This window comes from Lampris incognitus, chromosome 10 (genome assembly GCF_029633865.1).
Source record: "Lampris incognitus isolate fLamInc1 chromosome 10, fLamInc1.hap2, whole genome shotgun sequence".
Lineage (NCBI taxonomy): Eukaryota > Metazoa > Chordata > Actinopteri > Lampriformes > Lampridae > Lampris > Lampris incognitus.
Window position 1 is genome coordinate 60,170,872 of NC_079220.1, and position 22,809 is coordinate 60,193,680.

Consider the following 22,809-nt stretch of genomic DNA (forward strand, 5'->3'; position numbering starts at 1 on the left):
CTCGGTACTTTCCATCAGAAATGACTTTGCTGTGGTTAGTTAGGCTACTCTGAAGAGTTAGTCTCTGTTGGTGTGGTATTTTCTTTGGGTTTTTGTGGCTGAGCAGATAAAACCCTTAACCTAACCCAAATCCTACCTCAAGCAAACATGTAGAAAGCGCTGTCCGTTAATTTTATGCGAAACTTTTACTCTGAGAAGCTCTCTACTTTCCATCAGAAATACCATTGTCGTGGTTAGCTTGGCTACTGCGACGAGTTGGTCTCTATTGCTGTGGTATTGTCTGTAGGATTGTCTGCCAGAGCATATAAAACTCTTACCCCAACCGTAACCGAAAGGTATAGAGCCATCCATTGAGTTTATCAAAACCCAACAGTAATTTCGGGGATAATTTCTTTAGTTTTTATCTTGAGAAATGTTTTTCTAAAGTGCGAGTCTCGCCACTCACCATGATGAGCCTGGGGTTCTTCTCCCTGACCGCGAAGCAGGTACAGAGCAGTGGTTTAATCACTCACTCTGGGCTTTTGGTGACCGTTCAGTGTTGCTTTTAAGGAGTTATCAAGAGGAAGGAGCCTGTTCGGTGTGGTAAAAAGGAGGGGCAAAATGTAGAAATTCATCAATTTTATCTAAACCTACCCCTAAAACTTAGTCCTAACCCTAAAAACATGACAATTGTAGAAGTGCAATTCAATAAAAGAAATCCACTTGTATTGCTGCAAACCCCACCAACAACTTTTCAAGTTTAAAACGGGATAAACTAATCAAGAGGGAAGACAATGGGGGATCAAGTGTAAAGAATAAACGACCTCCAAATAGATCCTATACTCAATCGATCAAACTCTCTCCAAATTCGTAACCCTAAACCTGGGGGTATCTGTAAGCCAGTATTTGGGCATTGTTGAGGCGCCTGGTTGACATGTGTTGGCTCTGGCATTCAATTCTCTAACCCTTACCTTTCACTCGGAGAAGCCTAGTATTTCCCATCAAAAATGCCATTGCCATGGTTGGCGTGGCTAACATGAAGAGTTAATCTCTGTTGCTGTGGGATTTTCTGCCTGAGCAGGTAAAACCTTTACCTTAACACAAACCCTACCCTTACGTGTTGAAAGAGCCGTATGTTGATTTTTATCCAAACCTTTCACACCGAGAAGCTCTGTACTTTCCATCAGAAATGCCATTGCAATGGTTAGCTTGGCACCGCCAAGACAGTCTCTGTTGCTATGGTATTCTTTGTGGGATTAATTCTTAGCAGAAGTCAAGCTAACCACGGCAATGGTATTTGATGGAAAATAATGTCACGGAGCTTAAGGTTTGGATATAATTAATGGATGGCTCTTTCTACATCTTTCTGTAAGGGTTGGGATAGGTTTAGTGTAAGAGTTTTATCTGCTCAGGCAGACAGTGTCTGCTGCTGTGGTATTCTCTGTGGAACTACTTTTGAGTAGGAAAAACCCTCATTGTAACCCTACGCCAACCCTGGCCAAAAGATGTAGAAAGAGACCTCCATTAATTTTATCCAAAACTTTCATTTCGAGAAGCTCGGTACTTTCCATCAGAAATGCAATTTCCATCAAATTATGCAAACCTAATCCTAACCAAAAGATTCAGAAGACTACACTTTCAGCGGTCATTTCTGTCGTTCTTGGCTTGAAAAATGTTTCTAAGTGTGAGTCCGCCACCCACGATGATGCGCTGCGGTGCTTCTTCCTGAGCATGAAGCAGGTACAGCGAAGTGATTTGATTACAAGCTCTGTGCTTTTGAGGCAGAGTGTGCTCTGAGTGGTAAAAGAAAAAAATTGAGAAAGCCATCAATTACTTTTATTTTAAACCTAACTCTAAAAACATTAACCTGCAATAGCAGTGAATTTCAATTAAAAAAAAAATCACTTATGCTCCAAACCCCATCAAGAACTTTTCAAGTTTAAATCAGGATAAACGGTGGATAATCTCAAGCTGTGTGCTTTTGAGGCAAGATGCATCCTCTGATTGGTAAAATGGAGAAATCTATCTATTTTATTGAAACATAACTCTAATAACAAACTGCCATAGCAGAGAACTTCAATTTTAAAAAAAAAAGGTTTATAATGCTCCAAACCTCACCAGCAATTTTTCAAGTTTAACACGGGATAAACTAATCAAAATACAGGACAGTGGCAGATCAGTTGTAAAGAAGAAAAAAATATCCAAATTGAACCCATCAATCTCTCCATAACTCTCATATTGGGGTATCGCTGAGCCAGTGCTTGGGCACTGTCCGCCTGAGCAGAAACACTTGACACTAAACTCAAACACTATGTCAACCGAAACATGTAGCAAGGACCATCCGTTGATTTATTTCCAAAACTTTTACTACGAGAAGCTTGGTTCTTTCCTTCAGGAATGCAATTGGCGTGGTTAGCTTGGCTACTGCGACGAGTTGGTCTCTATTGCTGTGGTATTCTCTGTGCGATTGTCTGCCTGAGCTGATAAAACTCTTACCATAAGTGAAACATGTAGAAAGAGCCTTCCATTAATTTTATCCAAAACTTTCACTCCGAGAAGCTTGGTACTTTCCATCAGAAATGCCATTGCTGTGGTTAGTTTGGCTACTGCGAAGATTTGGTCTCTGTTGCTGTGGTATTCTCTGTGCGATTGTCTGCCTGAGCTGATAAAACCCTTAAACTAAGCGAAACATGGAAGGAGCCGTCCGTTAATTTTATCCAAGACTTTCACTCCGAGAAGCTTGGTACTTTCCATCAGAAATCCGATTGCCGTGGTTAGCCTGGCTACTGCGAAGAGTTAGTCTCTGTTGCTCTGAGATTGTTTGCCTGAGTAGATAAAACCCTTAACCAATCCCAAACCCTACGTCAACCAAAACATGAAGAAAGTCATCAGTTAATTTGATCCAAAATTGACTACGAGAATTCGGTACTTTATTTCAAAATTGTCATTTCTGTGTTTAGCTTGGCTACCGCGAAGTGGTAGTCTCTGTCGCTGTGGGATTGTCTGCCTGAGCAGGTAAAACACTGACCCTAACCCAACCCAAACATGTATGTAGAAAGAACCATCCGTTTATTTTACCCAAAACTATCGCAGCGACAAGCTCACTGCTCTCCGTCAGAAATGCCATTGCCGTGGTTGGCTTGGCTACCACGAACACTGTCTGGTACTGTGGTACTTCTATGGGATTATCCGGCTGAGCAGATAAAACCCTTTCTCTTAAGTGAAACATGTAGAAAGAGTCATCTGTTAATTTCATCCGGAACTATCACTCCGAGAAGCTCGGTACTTTACATCAGAAATGACATTGTTGTGGTTAGTTTGGCTACTATGAAGAGTTAGACTCTGTTGCTGTGGTGTTCTCTGTTTGATTGTCTACCTGAGCTGATAAAACACTTACCCTAAGCGAAACATGTAGAAGGAGCCGTCCATTAATTTTATTACAAGATTTTATTCTGAGCAGCTTGGTACATTCCATCTGAAATACCATTACCGTGGTTAGCTTGTCTATCGAAGTTATTCTCTGTTGCAGTGGTATTCTCTGTAAGATTTTCTGCTTTAGCAGGTGAAACCCTAACCCTATCCCAACCGAAACATCTAGAAAGAGCAATCCATTAATTTTATCTGAAACTATCACTCCATGTTCAGAAATGTTACTGCGAAGAGGTAGTCGCTGTTGATGTGGTATTGTCTGTTGTATTGTTTGCCTGAGCAGACAATACTCTTAGCCTAACTCATCCCTAAACGAAAGATGTAGAAAGGGCAATCTGTTAATTTTATCCAAACCTTTCAGTTGGAAAATCTCAGTATTTCCATCAGAAATGACTGTCATGGATAGCTTGGCTACTGCTAAGAGTTATTCTCTGTTGTCGTATTTTTTTGTGGGATTGTCTGACTGAGCAGATAAGCCCTAACCCAAACCTTATCTCAAGTGAAACATGTAGAAAGCTCTCTTTGTTCATTTTATGCAAATCTTTTACTCTGAAAAGCTCAGTACTTTCCATCAGAAATGCCATTGCCATGGTTAGCTTGGCTACTGCGACGAGTTGGTGTCTTCCTGTGGTATTCTCTGTAGGATTGTGTGCCAGAGCAGATGAAACCCTTACCCTAACCCAAAGATATAGAGCCATGCGTTACGTTTAGCCAAACCTAATCCTATTATCAGGGATAGGTTCTTTAGTTTTATCGTGAGAAATGTTTTTCTAAAGTGAGTCCTGCCACCCACGACGATGAGCTGGGGTACTTCTTCCTGAGCGCTAAGCGGGTACAGAGACGTGGTTTAGTCACAAGCTCTATGCTTTAGATGATGTTCAATGTTCCTTTCATGGGAGCATCAAGAGAAGGGGCATGTTCTGAATGGTAAAACGGAAAAAAGTGCAGAAAATCATCAATTTGATCTAAACCTTAGTCTTAACTCTTAAAACATTAAATTGCAATTGCAGAAAAGTTCAATTAAAAAAAAAAACAAACAAAAAACACTTGCATTGTTTCAAACCCCACCAACAACTTTTCAAGTTTAAAACGGGATAAAGTAATCAAGATATAAGACAAAGGGAGATCAGTTATAACGAATAAACACCCAATTTGCTCCTAGACTTAACCAATCTATCCATATCCCTAATCCTGGGTGTATTTCTAATCCAGCACTTGGGCATTGGCAGAGGTGCTCAGTTGACATGTGTTGGCTCTGGCATTCAATCCTAACCATAAAGTTAACCTAGTATTTTCAATCTGAAATGCTGTTGCTGTGGTTAGCTTGGCTACTGCCAAGAGTTGGTCTCTGTTGCTGAGGGGTTTTCTGTGGGATTTGCTGCCTGAGCAGATAAAACCTTTACCCTAATACAAACCCAACTCAAACGTGTTGAAAGAGCCGTCTGTTAGTTTTATCCAAATCTTGCATACCGAGAAGCTCTGTACTTTCCATCAGAAATGCTATTGTTGGCTTGGCAACCTCCAAGACAGTCTCTGTTGCTATGGTATTATTTGTGGGATTAATTCTTAGCAGGAGCCAAGCTAACCACGGCAATGGTATTTCTGGTGGAATATTCTGAGTGTTTCGGAGCGTTTGGTTCAGATATAATTAGCGGCTGGCTCTTTCTACATGTTTTTGTAAGGGTTGGGATAGGTTTAGTATAAGGGTTTTATCTGCTTAGGCAGACAGTCTCTATTGCTGTTGTATTTCTGCGGGATTGTCTGCCTGAACAGATAAAACCCTTACCATAAGTGAAACATTTAGAAAGAGCCGTCCATTAATGTTATCCAAAACTGTCACTCCGAGAAGCTTGGTACTTTCCATCAGGAATGCCATTGCCGTAGTTAGCTTGGGTACGACAAAGAGTTAGTCTCTGTTGCTGTGGTGTTCTCTGTGTGATTGACTGCCTGAGCTGATAAAACCCTTATACTAACTGAAATATGTTGAGAGAGCCGTTCAGTAATTTTATTCAAAATTTTTACTACGAGTACCTCTAATTTCCATCATAAATGCCATTGCTGTGGTTAGCTTGGCTACAATGAAGAGTTAGTCTCTGTTGCTATGGTATTCTCTGTGCGATTATCTGCTTAAACAGGTAACACACTTGCCCTAACCCAACCAAAACATCTAAGAGCCATCCGTTAATTTTGTCCAAAACTCTCACTCCAAGATGCTCGGTTTTTCCTTCAAAAATGCCATTGCCATGGTTACCTTGGCTACCACGAAGAGTTAAGTCTCTGTCGCTGTTCTATTTCTGAGGGATTGTCCGCCTAAACAGATAAACCCATTACTCTAAGCGAAACATATAGAAAGCACTCCGTTTATTTCATCCAAAATTTTCAGTCGAAGGTCGGTTCTTTCCTTAAGAAATGCCATTGCGGTGGTTAGCTTCGCTACTGCAAAGAGTTGGTCTCTGTTGCTGTGGTATTCTCTGTGCGATTGTCTGCCTGAGCAGATAATGCCCTTACAACTAAGCGAAATATATAGAAAAAGCCGTCCAGTAATTTTATCCAAAACTTTTACTACGAGTAGCTTGGTACTTTCCATCAGAAATTCCATTTTCGTAGTTAGCTTGGCTACAATGAAGAGTTAGTCTCTGTTGCTGTTGTATTTCTGCGATTGTCTGCTTACACAGGTAACATACTTGACCTAACCCAACCAAAACATGTAGGAAGAGCCGTCCGTTAATTTTATGCAAAACATTCAGCCCAAGAAGCTCGGTTCTTTGCTTCAGAAATTCCATTGCCGTGGTTAGCTTGGCTACCACGAAGAGTTGGTCTCTGTTGCTGTTGTATTTCTGAGGGATTGTCCGCCTAAATGGATAAAACGCTTACACTAAGCGAAATATGTAAAAACGCCGGGCATTAATTTTACCCAAATCTTTCCCTCCAAAAAGCTTGGTACTTTCCATCAGAAATGCCATTGCTGTGGTTAGCTTGGCTACCACGAAGAGAGTTAGTCTCTGTTGTTGTTGTTGTATTTCTGTGGGTTTGTCCGCCTGAACAGATAAAACCCTTACCGTAAGTGAAACATGTAGAAAGAGCCGTCCATTAATGTTATACAAAACTTTCACTCCGAGAAGCTTGGTACTTTCCATCAGGAATGCCATTGCTGTAGTTAGCTTGGCTACTACGAAGAGTTAGTCTCTGTTGCTGTGGTGTTCTCTGTGCGATTGTCTGCCTGAGCTGATAAAAACCCTTATACTATGCGACACATGTAGAAAGAGCTGTCCAGTAATTTTATCCAAAGCTTTCACTCCGAGAATCTTGGTACTTTTCTTCAGTAATGCCATTGTCCTGGATTGCTTGGCTACCACAAAGAGTTAGTCTCTGTTGCTGTTGTATTTCTGCGCGATTGTCCGACTGAACAGATAAAACCCTTACCATAAGTGAAACATGAAGAAAGAGCCGTCCAATAATGTTATCCAAAACTTTCACTTCGAGAAGCTTGGTACTTCCCATCAGGAATGCCATTTCCGTAGTAAGCCTGGCTACTACGAAGATTTAGTCTCTGTTGCTGTGGTGTTCTCTGTGCGATTGACTGCCTGAGCTGATAAAACACGAATGCTAAGCGAAACATGTACAAAGAGCTGTCCATTGACGTTATCCAAAACTTTCACTCCGAGAAGCTTGGTACTTTCCATCCGAAATGCCATTCCTATGGTTAGCTTGGCTACTGCGAAGAGTTGGTGTCTGTTGCTATGGTATTCTCTGTGCGATTGACTGCCTGAGCTGATGAAACCCTTACGCTAAGCGAAACATGTAGAAAGAGGCGTTCATTAATTTTATCCAAAACTTAGACTCTGAGAAGCTTGGTACTTTCCATCAGTAATGCCATTGCTGTGTTGAGCTTGGCAACTACGAAGAGTTAGTCTCTGTTGCTGTGGTGTTCTCTGTGTAATTGTCTGCCTAAGCTGATATAACCCTTACACTAAGCGAAATATGTGGAAAGAACTGTCCAGTAATTTTATCCAAAACTTTCACTCCGAGAATCTTGGTACCTTCCCTCAGTAATGACATTGCCTTGGTTTGCTTCGCTACCATGAAGAGTTAGTCTCTGTTTCTATTGTGTTTCTGCGGGATTGTCCGACTGAATAGATAAAACCCTTACTATAAGTGAAATATGTAGAATAGCCTTTCATTAATTGTATCCAAAACTTTCACTGCAAGAAACTTGGTACGTTCCATCAGGAATGCCATTGCCGTAGTTAGCTTGGCTACTACGAAGAGTTAGTCTCTGTTGCTGTGGTGTTCTCTGTGTGATTGACTGCCTGAGCTGATAAAACGCTAAGCGAAACATGTAGAAAGAGCCATCCGTTTATTTTACCCAAAACTATTGCTGCGAGAAGCTTGCTACTCTCCATCAGAAATGCCATTGCCATGGTTGACTTGGCTACCAGCAAGACTGTCTGTTGCTGTGGTATTTCTTTGGGATTATCTGGCTGAGCAGATAAAACCCTTACTCTTACGTGAAACATGTAGAAAGAGTCGTCTGTTAATTTCATCCGGAACTATCACTCCGAGAAGCTCGGTACTTTCCATCAGACATGACTTTGCTGTGGTTAGTTTGGCTACTATGAAGAGTTTGTCTCTGTTGGTGTGGTATTTTCTTTGGGATTGTGTGGCTGAGCAGATAAAACCCTTAACCTAACCCAAATCCTACCTCAAGCGAAACATGTAGAAAGCACTGTCCGTTAATTTTATGCAAAGCTTTTACTCTGAGAAGCTCTCTACTTTCCATCAGAAATACCATTGCTGTGGTTGGCTTGGCTACTGCGACGAGTTGGTCTCTATTGCTGTGGTATTGTCTGCCAGAGCAGATAAAACTCTTACCCCAACCGTAACCGAAAGATATGGAGCCATCCATTGAGTTTATCAAAATCTAATACTAAGTTCGGGGATAATTTCTTTAGTTTTTATCTTGAGAAATGTTTTTCTAAAGTGCGAGTCCCGCCACCCACCATGATGAGCTGGGGTGCTTCTTCCTGAGCGCTAAGCGGGTACAGAGAAGTTGTTTAATCACAAGCTCTGTGCTTTAGATGACGTTCAATGTTCCTTTTATGGGAGCATCAAGAGAAGGGGCATGTTCTGAGTGGTAAAAAGGAAAAAAAGTGCAGAAATTCATCAATTTGATCTAACCCTAAACCTTACTCTTAACTCTTAAAACATTAAATTGTAATTGCAGAAAAGTTCAATTTGAAAAAAAAACAAAACAAACAAACGACAAACACTTGTATTGTTCCAAACCCCACCAACAACCTTTCAAGTTTAAAACGGGATAAAGTAATCAAGATATAAGACTGGGAGATCAGTTGTAATGAATAAACACCCAAATTGCCCCCAGACTTAACCAATCAAACTCTATCCATATCCCTAACCCGAATCCTGGGGGTATTTCTAATCCAGCACTTGGGCATTGGCGGAGGTGCTCAGTTGACATGTGTTGGCTCTGGCATTCAATCCTAACCATAAAGTTAACCTAGTATGTTCAGTGTGAAATGCCGGAGCCGTGGTTAGCTTGGCTACCGCGAAGAGTTGGTCTCTTGCTGTGGGGTTTTCTGTGGGATTTGCTGCCTGAGCAGGTAGAACCTCTACCCTAATACAAACCCCAACCCAAACGTGTTGAAAGAGCCGTCTGTTAATTGTATCCAAATTTTGCATACCGAGAAGCTCTGTACTTCGCATCAGAAATGCCACTGCAGTGATTAGTTTGGCAACCGCCAAGACGGTCTCTGTTGCTATGGTATTATTTGTGGGATTAATTCTTAGCAGGAGCCAAGCTAACCACGGCAATGGTATTTCTGGTGGAAGATACGGAGTGTTTCGGAGCTTGTGGTTCGGATATAATTGGCGGCTGGCTCTTTCTACATGTTTTTGTAAGGGTTGGGATAGGTTTAGTATAAGGGTTTTATCTGCTTAGGCAGACACTCTGTTGCTGTTGTATTTCTGCGGGATTGTCCGCCTGAACAGATAAAACCCTTACCATAAGTGAAACATGTAGAAAGACGCGTCCATTAATGTTAACCAAAACTTTCACTCCGAGAAGCTTGGTACTTTCCATCAGGAATGCCATTGCCGTAGTTAGCTTGGCTACTACAAAGAGTTTTTCTCTGTTGCTGTGGTATGTTCTGTGCAATTGACTGCCTGAGCTGATAAAACCCTTACAATTAAGCGAAATATGTAGACGGAGTCGTCCATTAATTTCATCCAAAACTATTACTCCATGGCTACTGCGAAGAGTTTGACTTTGTTGCTCTGGTATTCTCTGTGTGATTGTTTGGCTGATAAAACCCTTACAACTAAGCGAAAAATGTAGAAAGAGCCGTCCATTAATTTTATCTAAAACGTATACTCTGAGAGGTTTGGTACTTTCCATCAGAAATGCCATTGCCGTGGTTAGCTTGGCTACCACGAAGAGTTGGTCTCTGTTGCTGTTGTAATATCTGCGGGATTGTCCGCCTGAACAGATAAAATCCTTACTATAAATGAAACATTTAGAAAGAGCCGTCCATTAATGTTATCCAAAACTTTCACTCCGAGAAGCTTGGTAATTTCCATCAGTAATGCCATTTGCTGTAGTTAGCTTGGCTACTACGAAGAGTTAGTCTCTGTTGCTGTGGTATTCTCTGTGCGATTGTTTGCCTGAGCTGATAAAACCCTTACGCTAAGTGAAACATGTAGAAACAGCCTCCGTGACATTTTTTTTCCGAAACTGTCACTCAGAAAGTCGGTACTTGAGAAGAGCAGTGCCATTGCTGTATTTAGCTTGGTTACGATGAAGTTAGTCTCTGTTGCTGTGGGATTGTCTGCCTGAGCGGGTAAAACACTTATGCTAACTAAAACGAAACGTTGTAGAAAGAGCTTACGTCAGTAAGATCCAAAACTGTCACTCCGAGAAGCTGGGTACTTTCCATCAGAAATGCCATTGCCGTGGCGAGCTTTGCTACTACGAAGGGTTAGTCTCTGTTGCTGTGAGTTTTCCTGAGCTGATAAAACCCTCAACCAAAACATGAAGAAAGTCAGTTAGTTTGATCTAAAATTTCGAGTACGAATAAGTCGGTACTTAATTTCTGAATTTTCCTTGCTGTGTTTAGCTTGGCTACCGTGAAGTGTTAGTCTCTGTTGCTGTGCTATTTTGTGTGGGATTGTCTGCCTGAGCAGGTAAAGCACTTACACTAAACCAACTGAAACATGTAGAAAGAGCCATCCGTTTATTTTAGCCAAAGCTATCGCTGTGAGAAGCTTGCTACTCTCCATCAGAAATGCCATTGGCTACCACCAAGACTGTCTGTTGCTGTGGTATTTTTTGGGGTTATCTGGCTGAGCAGATAAAACCCTTACTCTTACGTGAAACATGTAGAAAGAGTCGTTTGTTAATTTCATCCGGAACTATCACTCCGAGAAGCTCGGTACTTAACATCAGAAATGACTTTGCTGTGGTTAGTTTGGCTACTATGAACAGTTTGTCTCTGTTACTGTAGTGTTTTCTTTGGGATTGTGTGGCTAAGCAGATAAAACCCTTACCCTAACCCAAATCCTACCTCAAGCGAAATATATAGAAAGTGCTGTCCGTTAATTTTATGCAAAGCTTTTACTCTGAGAAGCTCTCTACTTTCCATCAGAAATACCATTGCCGTGGTTAGCTTGGCTACTGCGACGAGTTGGTCTCTATTGCTGTGGTATTGTCTGCCAGAGCAGATAAAACTCTTACCCCAACCGTAACCGAAAGATATAGAGCCATCCATTGCGTTTATCAAAGCCTAATACTAATTTCAGAGATAATTTCTTTAGTTTTTATCTTGAGAAATGTTTTTCTAAAGTGCGAGTCCCGCCACCCACCATGATGAGCTGGGGTGCTTCTTCCTGAGCGCTAAGCGGGTACAGAGAAGTTGTTTAATCACAAGCTCTGTGCTTTAGATGACATTCAATGTTCCTTTTATGGGAGCATCAAGAGAAGGGGCATGTTCTGAGTGGTAAAAAGGAAAAAAAGTGCAGAAATTCATCAATTTGATCTAACCCTAAACCTTACTCTTAACTCTTAAAACATTAAATTGTAATTGCAGAAAAGTTCAATTTGGAAAAAGAAACAAAACAAACAAACGACAAACACTTGTATTGTTCCAAACCCCACCAACAACTTTTCAAGTTTAAAACGGGATAAAGAAATCAAGATATAAGACTGGGAGGTCAGTTGTAATGAATAAACACCCAAATTGCCCCCAGACTTAACCAATCAAACTCTATCCATATCCCTAACCCGAATCCTGGGGGTATTTCTAATCCAGCACTTGGGCATTGGCGGAGGTGCTCAGTTGACATGTGTTGGCTCTGGCATTCAACCCTAACCATAAAGTTAACCTAGTATGTTCAGTGTGAAATGCAGGTACAGAGAAGTGGTTTAATCACTCACTCTGTGCTTTTGGTGACCGTTCAGTGTTGCTTTTATGGAGTTATCAAGAGGAAGGAGCCTGTTCGGTGTGGTAAAAAGGAGGGGTAAAAATGTAGAAATTCATCAATTTTATTTAAACCTACCCCTAAAACTTAGTCCAAACCCTAAAAACATGACGATTGTAGAAGTGCAATCCAATAAAAGAAACCCACTTGTACTACTGCAAACCCCACCAACAACTTTTCAAGTTTAAAACGGGATAAACTAATCAAGAGGGAAGACAATGGGGGATCAAGTGTAAAGAATAAACAACCTCCAAATAGATCCTATACCCAATCCATCAAACTCTCTCCAAATTCGTAACCCTAAACCTGGGGGTATCTGTAAGCCAGTATTTGGGCATTGTTGAGGCGCCTGGTTGACATGTGTTGGCTCTGGCATTCAATTCTAACCCTTACCTTTCACTCGGAGAAGCCTAGTATCTCCCATCAAAAATGCCATTGCCATGGTTGGCGTGGCTAACATGAAGAGTTAAAATCTGTTGCTGTGGGATTTTCTGCCCGAGCAGGTAAAACCTTTACCTTAACACAAACCCTACCCTTACGTGTTGAAAGAGCCGTATGTTGATTTTTATCCAAACCTTTCACACCGAGAAGCTCTGTACTTTCCATCAGAAATGCCATTGCAATGGTTAGCTTGGCAACTGCCAAGACAGTCTCTGTTGCTATGGTATTCTTTGTGGGATTAATTCTTAGCAGAAGTCAAGCTAACCACGACAATGGTATTTGATGGAAAATAATGTCACGGAGCTTAAGGTTTGGATATAATTAACGGATGGCTCTTTCTACATCTTTCTGTAAGGGTTGGGATAGGTTTAGTATAAGAGTTTTATCTGCTCAGGCAGACAGTGTCTGCTGCTGTGGTATTCTCTGTGGAACTACTTTTGAGTAGGAAAAACCCTCATTGTAACCCTACGCCAACCCTGGCCAAAAGATGTAGGAAGAGACGGCCATTAATTTTATCCAAAAGATTCAGAAGACTACACTTTCAGCGGTCATTTCTGTCGTTCTTGGTTTGAAAAATGTTTAAGTGTGAGTCCACCACCCACGATGATGAGCTACGGTGCTTCTTCCTGAGCATGAAGCAGGTACAGAGAAGTGATTTGATTACAAGCTCTGTCCTTTTTGAGGCAGAGAGCGTGCTCTGAGTGGTAAAAGAAAAAAATTGAGAAAGCCATCAATTACTTTTATTTTAAACCTAACCCTAAAAACAAACCAATAGCAGTGAACTTCAACTAAAAAAAAAAATCACTTATAATGCTCCAAACCTCACCAGCAATTTTGCAAGTTTAACACGGGATAAACTAATCAAGATACAGGACAGTGGCAGATCAGTTGTAAAGAAGAAAAAAACATCCAAATTGAACCCATCAAGCTCTCCATAACTCTCATATTGGGGTATCGCTAAGCCAGCGGTTGGGCACTGTCCGCCTGAGCAGAAAAACTTGACCCTAAACTCAAACACTACGTCAACCAAAACATGTAGCAAGGACCATCCGTTGATTTTTATCTAAAACGTTTACTACGAGAAGCTTGGTTCTTTCCTTCAGGAATGCAATTGGCGTGGTTAGCTTGGCTACTGCGAAGACTTAGTCTCTGTTGCTGTGATATTCTCTGTGCGATTGACTGCCTGAGCTGATAAAACCCTTATACTAAGTGAAATATGTTGAAAGAGCCGTTCGGTAATTTTATTCAAAATGTTTACTACGAGTACCTCTACTTTCCATCATAAATGCCATTAGCGTGGTTAGTTTGGCTACAATGAAGTTAGTCTCTGTTGCTATGGTATTCTCTGTGCGATTATCTGCTTAAACAGGTAACACACTTACCCTAACCATACCAAAACATGTAAGAAGAGCCATCTGTTAATTTTGTCCAAAACTTTCACTTCAAGATGCTCGGTTTTTCCTTCAAAAATGCCATTGCCGTGGTTACCTTGGCTACCACGAAGAGTTAGTCTCTGTCGCTGTTGTATTTCTGAGAGATTGTCCGCCTAAACAGATAAACCCCTTACTCTAAGTGAAACATTTAGAAAGCACTCCGTTAATTTCATCCAACATTTTCAGTCCGAGAAGCTCAGTTCTTTCCTTCAGAAATGCCATTGCCGTTGTTAGCTTCGCTACTGCGAAGAGTTAGTCTCTGTTGCTGTGGTATTCTCTGTGCGATTTGTCTGCATGAGCAGATAATGCCCTTACAACTAAGCTAAATATATAGCAAAAGCCGTCCAGTGATTTTATCCAAAACTTTTACGAGTAGCTTGGTACTTTCCATCAGAAATTCCATTTTCGTAGTTGGCTTGGCTACAATGAAGAGTTAGTCTTTGTTGCTGTGGTGTTCTCTGTGCGATTGACTGCCTGAGCTGATAAAACGCTAAGTGAAACATGTACAAAGAGCCGTCCATTAATTTTATCCAAAACTTTCACTTTGAGAAGCTTCGTACTTTCAATCAGTAATACCATTGCCGTAGTTAGCTTGGCTACTACGAAGAGTTAGACTCTGTTGCTGTGATGTTCTGTGTGATTGTCTGCCTGAGCTGATAAAATCGTTACACTAAGCGAAATATGTAGAAATGGCTGTCCAGTAATTTTATCCAAAACTTGCACTCCGAGAAGCTTGGTACTTTCCATTAGAAATGCCGTTGCCGTAGTTAGCTTGGCTACTGCGAAGAGTTCGTCTCTGTTGCTGTGGTATTCTCTGTGCGATTGTCTGTCTGAGCCGATAAAACCCTTAGATCTAAGCGAAACATGTAGAAAGAGCCGTCCATTAATTTTATCCAAAACTTTCACTCCGAGAATCTTGGTACTTACCCTCAGTAATGACATTGCCCTGGTTTGCTTGGCTACCACGAAGAGTTAGTCTCTGTTGCTATTGTATTTCTGCGGGATTGTCTGACTGAACAGATAAAACCCTTACTATAAGTGAAATATGTAGAATAGCTGTCCATTAATTTTATCCAAAACTTTCACTGCAAGAAACTTGATACTTCCCATCAGGAATGCCATTGCTGTAGTTAGCTTGGCTACTATGAATAGTTGGTCTCTGTTGCTGTGGTATTTTCTGTGCGATTGTCTGCCTGATAAAACCCTTACACTAAGCGAAATATGTAGAAAGAGCTGTCCAGCAATTTTTTCCAAAACTTTAACTCCGAGAAGCTTGGTACATTCCATCAGGAATGCCATTGCCGTAGTTAGCTTGGCTACCATGAAGAGTCTCTCTGTTGCTGTTGTATTTTTGCGGGATTGTCCGACTGAACAGATGAAACCCTTACCATAAGTGAAACATGTAGACAGTGCCGTCCATTAATGTTATCCAAAACTTTCACTCCGAGAAGCTTGGTACTTTTCATCAGAAATGCCATTGCCGTAATGAGCTTGGCTACTGCGAAGAGTTAGTCTCTGTTGCTGTGGTAGTCTCTGTGCGATTGTGTGCCTGAGCTGATAAAACCCTTACCCTAAGTGAAACATGTAGAAACGGCCTCTGTCAATTTTTTGCCCCGAAAGTATCACTCAGAAGCTTGGTACTTGAGAAGAGCAGTGCCATTGCTGTGGTTAGCTTGTCTACGATGAAGTAATTCTCTGTTGCTGTGGGATTGTTTGCCTGAGCAGGTAAATCCCTTGCGTCAACCAAACCGAAACATTGTAGAAAGTGCATACATTAATAAGAAAGAAAAACTGTCACTCCGAGAAGCTTGGTACTTTCCATCAGAAATGTCATGGCCATGGTGAGCTTTGCTACTGCGAAGAGTTAGCCTCTGTAGCTGTGAGATTGTCTGCCTGAGCAGGTAAAACCCTTACCCTATCCCAACCGAAACATGTAGAAAGAGCAATCCATTAGTTTTATCTGAAACTATCGTTCCATGTTCAGAAATGCTACTGCGAAGAATTATTCTCTGTTGCTGTGGTATTGTGTGTTGGATTGTTTGCCCGAGCAGACAAAAATCTTAGCCTAACTCATCCCTAACCGAAAGATGTAGAAAGAGTCCTCCATTAATTTTATCCAAAACTTTCACTCTAAGAAGCTTGGTTCTTTCTTTCAGAAATGACTTTGCCATAGATAGCCTGGCTACTGCTAAGAGTTGTTTTCTGTTGTTGTGGTATTTGTTGTGAGATGGTGTGACTGAGTAGATGAGCCCAAACCCTACCTCAAGCAAAACATGTAGAAAGCGCTGTTCGTTAATTTTATGCAAACCTTTTACTTTGAAAAGCTGGTTCTTTCCTTCAGAAATGCAATTGCCGTGGTTAGCTTGGCTACTGCGAAGAGTTTGTCTCTATTGCTGTATTGTTCTTTGTAGGATCGTCTGCTAGAGCAGATAAAACCCTTACAACTAAGACAAACATGTAGAAAAAGCCGTCCGTTAATTTTATCTGAAACTGTTCCTCCGAGAAGCTCGGTACTTTCCATCTGAAATGCCATTTACGTGGTTAGCTTGTCTAGCGAAGTTATTCTCTGTTGCGGTGGTATTCTCTGTAGGATTTTTGGCCTGAGCAGATAAATCCCATTACTCTTAAGTGAAACCTGTAGAAAGAGTTGTCCGTTAATTTTAACTGAAACTATCACTCCGAGAAGCTTGGTACTTTTCATCAGAAATGCCATTGCCGTGGTTAGCTTGGCTACCACGAAGAGTTGGTGTCTGTTGCTGTGGTATTTTCTGTGGGATCGATTTGCCTGAGCTGATAAAACCCTTACCTTAACCCTATCCCAAACCTAACCAAAAGATGTAGAAAGAGCCAACCCTTAATTTTATCCAAAAGTTTTACTCTGAGAAGCGCTGTACTTTTCCTCTGAAATGCCACTGCCATGGTTGGCTTATGTATGCGAAGGTATTCTCTCTTGCATTGGTATTCTCTGTAGGATTTTCTGCCTGAACAGGTAAAACCCGTACCCTACCCCAACCCAAACATGTACAAAGAGCATATGTTAATTTTATCCGAAACTATCGCTCTGAGAAGCTCGGTACCTTCCGTCAGAAATGCCATTGCCGTGGTTAGCTTTGCTACTATGAAGAGTTAGTCTCTTTTGCTGTGGTATTCTCTGTGGGATTTTCTGCCTGAGTAAGTAAAACCCTCACCCTAACCAAACTGAAATGCGTAGAGAGAGCATACGTTATTGTTATCAGAAACTATCACTCCTAGAAGCTTGGCACTTTTCATCAGAAATGACATTGCTGTGCATAGCCTGGCTACTGCTTAGTTGGTCTCTGTGGTGTTCTGTGCGATTGTCTGCCTGAGCTGATAAACCCCTACCCTAAGCAAAACATGTCGAAAGAGCCATCCGTTAATTTTATTCTCTTTTCACTCCGTGAAGCTCAGTACTTTCTGTCAGAAATGCCATTGTTGTGGTTGGTTTGGCTTTCGCAAAGAGTTGATCTCTGTTGCTGTGGTATTCTCTGTGGGATGGTCTGCCTGAACCGATAAAACACTTACCCTAACCCAACCGAAACGTGTAGAAAGAGCCATCTGTTAATTTTATCCAAAACTATCACTCCATGAAGCTCTGTACTTTCCATCAGAAATGTCTTTGCCATGGTTAGTTTGGCAACTGTGAAGAGTTAGTCGATGTTGCTGAGGTATTGTCTGCCTGAGCAGATAAAACTCTTAGCCTAACTCATCCCTAACCGAAAGATGTAGAAAGAGCCATCTTTTTTTTCTTTTTTATGATTAAGAGTTTTTTTTTCACAATAATAAAACATATAAACAAGTATTTCAGTTTGAAATAACATGGACATTAAATCAGAATACGAACGAAACAAGCACAACCAGACCGAAAATAAATAAAAGATAGGAGAGACATCCTGAAATAATGAAAGAAGAAAAAAAAAAAGAGGAAAAAACAAACAAAGGAAGAAAAAACATGACTGTGAGCCATCTTTTAATTTTATCCAAACGTTTCACTCAGAAAAGGTCAGTACTTTCCCTCAGAAATGACTTTGTCATGGATAGCTTGGCTACTGTCAAGAGTTATTCTCTGTTGTATTTTTTTTGTGGGATTGTCTGACTGAGCAGATAATTCCTAACTCAAACCTACCTCAAGTGAAACATGTAGAAAGCGCTGTCTGTTAATTTTATGCAAAACTTTTACTCTGAAAAGCTCGGTTCTTTGCTTTAGAAATGCCATTGCCATGGATAGCTTGGCTATCGCGACGAGTTAGTCTGTATTGCTGTGGCTCTGTAGGATTGTCTGCCAGAGCAGATAGAACCCTTATCCCAACGCTAACTGAAAGATATAGAGCCACCCGTTACGTTTATCTACACCTCATCCTAATTTCGGGGATAATTTCTTTAGTTTTCATATTGAGAAATGTTTTTCTAAAGTGTGAGTCCCGCCACCCACGATGATGAGCTGGGGTGCTTCTTCCTGAGTGCGAAGCAGGTACAGAGAAGTGGTTTAATCACAAGCTCTGTGCTTTTGGTGACCGTTCAGTGTTCCTTTTATGGGAGCATCAAGGGAAGGAGCATGTTCTGAGTGGTAAAAAGGGAAAAAAATGCAAGAATTCGTCAATTTTATCCAAATCTAAACCTTAGTCCTAACCCTAAAAACATTAAATTGCAGAAAAGTACAATTAAAAAAAACAAAAAAAAACACACCCACTCATTAATTTTGTATATAAAATGTGTTGCTATATAAAAATCCCAAAATCCAACCCAACAGGCTTGAAAACATAGGAATTGACACCAAGATCAATCAAGCCAAAAAACGACACAAAATATATATATTAAAAAAAAAGCCATTTTTGGAGGCTAATTTGACAGCCATCTTGAAAAATGGCCATCTTGGATTTTCAAGTGGCCAATCGGACAGATTTGATTGGAAGCCTGTGGAGAAGAAATTCACCAAATTTCACGCTTGTATCATAATTTGCACAATTCCACTCGAGTTTGGCTTTTATCCGCTCCACTATAACCCAAAACATACCTCAACCGCAACATATAGAAAGAGCCATCTGTACACTTTATCCAAAACTGTCACTCCGAGAAGCTTGGTACTTCCCATCAGAAATGTCATTGCCATGGTTAGCTTAAGAGTTCGTCTTTGTTGTTGTGATATTTTACAGTATACCCACCAGCAACAAGCTCCCCTCACTACACATACCCAAATAGTGCCCAAACAAATTTTAACAAAAATACTTTGGGGGGACATTTTGTCCCTGATTTAGTTTGTCTCGTCATAAAGACTGGTTTGTTTGTTCCTGGTTTAGTTTGTCAAGTCATAAAGACTGGATTATTATTTGTTCCTGATTTAGTTTCTCAAGTCATAAAGACTGGATTATTGTTTGTACTTGGTTTAGTTTGTCAGGTCATAAAGACTGGATTATTTTCAGTTTTATTGTCATTAAAAACAATGTGCAAGCACATGTTCCTGAGTTAGGGTCTCAAGTCATGAAGACTGGGTTATTTGCTCCTGATTTAGTTTTGTCAAGTCATAAAGGCTGGATTATTTTTTTCCCCTGATTTAGTTTGTCAAGTCATAAATACTGGTTTATTGTTTGTTCCTGGTGAGTTTGTCAAGTGAAAGACTGGATTATTGTTTGAAGCCTGGTTTCTGTCTGATTTATTTTTTTTCTGTACTTGGGTCCATACCAAACCAAGGTCCTAACAAAGATGTGCCCCCTTCTTTATTTAATAACTGTGTTCCCCAGCTGTGAGAGGAACTTGTATTGGGGGTGTGTGTGTGTGTGTGTGTGTGTGTGTGTGTGTGTGTGTGTGTGTGTGTGTGTGTGTGTGTGTGTGTGTGTGTGTGTGTGCGCGCGCAACATGGTATTTGATAGATATAATAAATAGAGTATAGAGCAGAGAACATAGAGTATAGAACATAGTATAGATGTAATATAATCGTTAGATAGTATAGAGCAGAGAACATAGAGTATAGGACATAGTATAGTTAGATATAATCGATGGATATAATAGTATAGAGCAGAGAACATGGCAGAGAGAAGTTGATTTGATGATATGCTTTTTGGTAAATAATTTTATTAGCCACACGAGCAAAACCGGTGGAATTATTTTTTGCTACTGTTTGATTCTGCAGCACAATATATACATGTACAACAACAGACACTCCACAAATCATGAACAATACAGTTACACAATAGCAGAAATAAACGTATCCGGTATAACAGGTGAATGGTGGTATTTATGCCAATGGTGTGTGAGGATGGGACTATAGGGAGGAATTCAGAGTCTTGATGGATAGGGAGAAAAAAACTGTTTGCAAAGCGTGTAGTCTTAGTTGACAGTGACCTGTAGCACTTCCCTGAGAGAAGGAGCTGGAAGAAGTGATGAGCAGGATGTGAGGGGTCGCAGGTGATCTTTGCTCGCTTTACAGTCCAGTTAGTATGTAGAGATTCAACTGAGGGGAATGGGTTGCCTATGATTTTGGATGCCTTGTTGATAATCCGCTGCAGTTTTTTCGTGTTTGACTGTCTGTGCTGCTGTACCATACGGTAATACTGTAATAGAAGATGTTATGATGGACTCGGGTAATGGCTGAGTAAAATGACGAGCAGTAGATGTTTGATCCGGTACTTTTTTCACAAATGTTATTTATTGAAATTTTACAATCAAAATGTTATACAGACATATATAAGTCAGTTTATTGGTCCACTTCATTCAAACATGAAACCTACCGCTAAAATTTGGTGTCATCTTTGACCAGTGTCTTTTGATCACCATGTTACTAAGGTTGTCCAATCCTGTTTCCTTCAGCTACAAAATATTGCAAAAATCCCTTTTAAAGACATCGAAAAATTAATTCACACTTTCTCCCTTCTAGATTAATGTAACTTTCTCTACTCTGGCCTCAACTATGCTACTTTAAATCATCTACAGTTGGTTCAAAATGCAGTTGCTAAACTAACTAGAACTAGTTGTAGGTCCCATATTACCCCTATTCTTGCATCTCTTTATTGGCCTCCTGTGAAGTTCAGAATAATCTTGAGTTTATTGATTACATTTAAAGCACTGCATGATCTTGCCCCCAGTTATATTTGCGATCTTCTCATTTCACTTTCAGACCACTCTGATCCTCAAACCTCAGTTATATTTCCCTCAAAGCACAGACACAAGTGGCTTTCTCGCTACTGGTTTATTTGAAAGTTGTATTCGCCTCCAAATCCACCATGAAAACTGACAGTATTAATGACCCATGAAGACCATAATAGCTTCACATGGAAAAAATGGTATACGCTCCATGTTGCGTAACATATATTGAAGTAACATACAGACAAAGAAAATGCCTATGACCCAGAAAATGGGTTAGAAGGCAAACTGGGCTAAATCTAAAATAGGTTTGGCTAAGGAGGCATTGGAAAAGAATATTATTCAGACCAACAATATTATAAAAGAGAAACGGCCGGCATTTATTAAACATATTAATAACAACATAAGTGCACTTTGAATGGTCAATAAGGAAAAGAATAAGGGTCAAACCCCTTTTGGTTTGTCTGTAATGTCTTTTCAGTGTGTAGACTCAGAGCTCTGGTCAAAAAGAGAAAATATGAAAAGATAAAAGTCTGAAGCTACCTGGGTAGTGTGTGTAGTGTTCATTCACAAAAATGGAGATCTCCAAAACGGTCTTGTCTGTCTCTCCTGGTCGTCCTCAATGGAGAAGCAAGACGCCACTCTTCCACGTGCTGTCTACGCCTCGTGGGTCACAGGGCTTGCTGCTCCCTTCTCTTGGGGAAGGAATCCAGTACACAAAAAAACCAACCTGCATACCGCAGGGTAGAAAATAAGTGTCTGCTCTCTAAAGCACCAGTTCTAGAATATTTGAATCAATCTTTCACATTCCCAAATAATGGAATTAGGAAACAAAACGAAGGTAGTGAAGGTCCTTGCAGCTAACAAGTACAAATCACAGCGGAATTGTATAAATTTCACATTCATATTAAGCTATAGGATATGGGCTATCTGAAAATCCTCTGATTGGTTCTTGTAATGAAATGTTCTAGGTTCTCTTCAGTTCTAGGCCTAACAGGCCTACACATTATAAGACCACTACTATGCTACTACAGTGCATGGATAGAAAAAAGACAAACATGGCTAAACTAGCACATGGTTAGCTAGTGTAGAAACTCACTGAAGAATCCGGGCAAATAAAGAACCGGTTTCCAAGCAAGCATTCCTCTGCAATCCAAACGGGATTAATTAATTTAAACTGGTAAACTTAAATGAGTAAGGGTAACAAAGGCATACATTTTATATCTCTGTTCCAGCTTCTGCGAGTTGGACTTTGGTTCATTCGTCTGCAGCTCAAGAAAGGTCTGCAGTCAATCTTTTACTTTCGTTCTGATCTGACAAGGCCTGGTAATTTTCCATTTGGACAGGCTGCTAGCGCCCTCCACAGGGGACTGCATGGACATGCATTAACTCTTTCTAGGGCAGCTAAAATCAGGGGGGTTACACCTCGTTGGCTGCATGCTACGACAGGGAAGTCGTCAAATCTTGTTTGTAAATATTAACTTCTCAAAGTTCGCTATATACGACAAACTTTCATTACACATGAAGTCTTGTTAGTTGCTTGCTTGCGGAGATCTTCCCTTCATCTAACTTATGTGAAAGAAACCCAACAGGATTTGCCCCTCAACATTAAAATCGGCTGTCGAAATAAGTCTCAATACAAATCATAGTTGCATGTAATACAATAATTGCTTGCCGGTACTGCTTAAGTCTTCCTGATGTATACGTATGTGTACATAACCTTAAGCTGAGACTTCAAAATTATAGTACTATTACTTGTAATAAATGAAATGATATATACATAACATGCAGTTCAAATGAACTCTCAATCACAACATTGGTCTTGGAAAAGGTAGACGAATATTACAAATTATTTAAACATGATGGCATCAGTCTTTTATCTATTGCTTATTCCAACTGCAAAACAAAATATGACTTTTTAATGGATTCCCACGTTTGA

The 22,809-nt window shown here is 40.5% G+C and overlaps 5 non-coding genes and 2 pseudogenes across 5 annotated transcripts; all 7 read left to right on the plus strand.

The window, feature by feature from the left end:
- The first annotated feature begins 368 nt into the window (after window positions 1–368).
- Window positions 369–584, plus strand: LOC130120216 (small nucleolar RNA U3). The gene has a single exon (XR_008810931.1). It is a non-coding gene; the product is annotated as a small nucleolar RNA U3 (small nucleolar RNA).
- Window positions 585–1,605: 1,021 nt separating this feature from the next.
- On the plus strand, window positions 1,606–1,781 carry LOC130120213 (small nucleolar RNA U3; annotated as a pseudogene).
- Window positions 1,782–4,125: 2,344 nt separating this feature from the next.
- On the plus strand, window positions 4,126–4,337 carry LOC130120217 (small nucleolar RNA U3). The gene has a single exon (XR_008810932.1). It is a non-coding gene; the product is annotated as a small nucleolar RNA U3 (small nucleolar RNA).
- Window positions 4,338–8,326: 3,989 nt separating this feature from the next.
- On the plus strand, window positions 8,327–8,544 carry LOC130120178 (small nucleolar RNA U3). Its single transcript, XR_008810900.1, has one exon. It is a non-coding gene; the product is annotated as a small nucleolar RNA U3 (small nucleolar RNA).
- Window positions 8,545–11,203: 2,659 nt separating this feature from the next.
- On the plus strand, window positions 11,204–11,422 carry LOC130120185 (small nucleolar RNA U3). Its single transcript, XR_008810908.1, has one exon. It is a non-coding gene; the product is annotated as a small nucleolar RNA U3 (small nucleolar RNA).
- A 1,449-nt stretch (window positions 11,423–12,871) lies between these two features.
- On the plus strand, window positions 12,872–13,048 carry LOC130120203 (small nucleolar RNA U3; annotated as a pseudogene).
- A 5,099-nt stretch (window positions 13,049–18,147) lies between these two features.
- Window positions 18,148–18,362, plus strand: LOC130120168 (small nucleolar RNA U3). Its single transcript, XR_008810891.1, has one exon. It is a non-coding gene; the product is annotated as a small nucleolar RNA U3 (small nucleolar RNA).
- The last annotated feature ends 4,447 nt before the right edge of the window (window positions 18,363–22,809 follow it).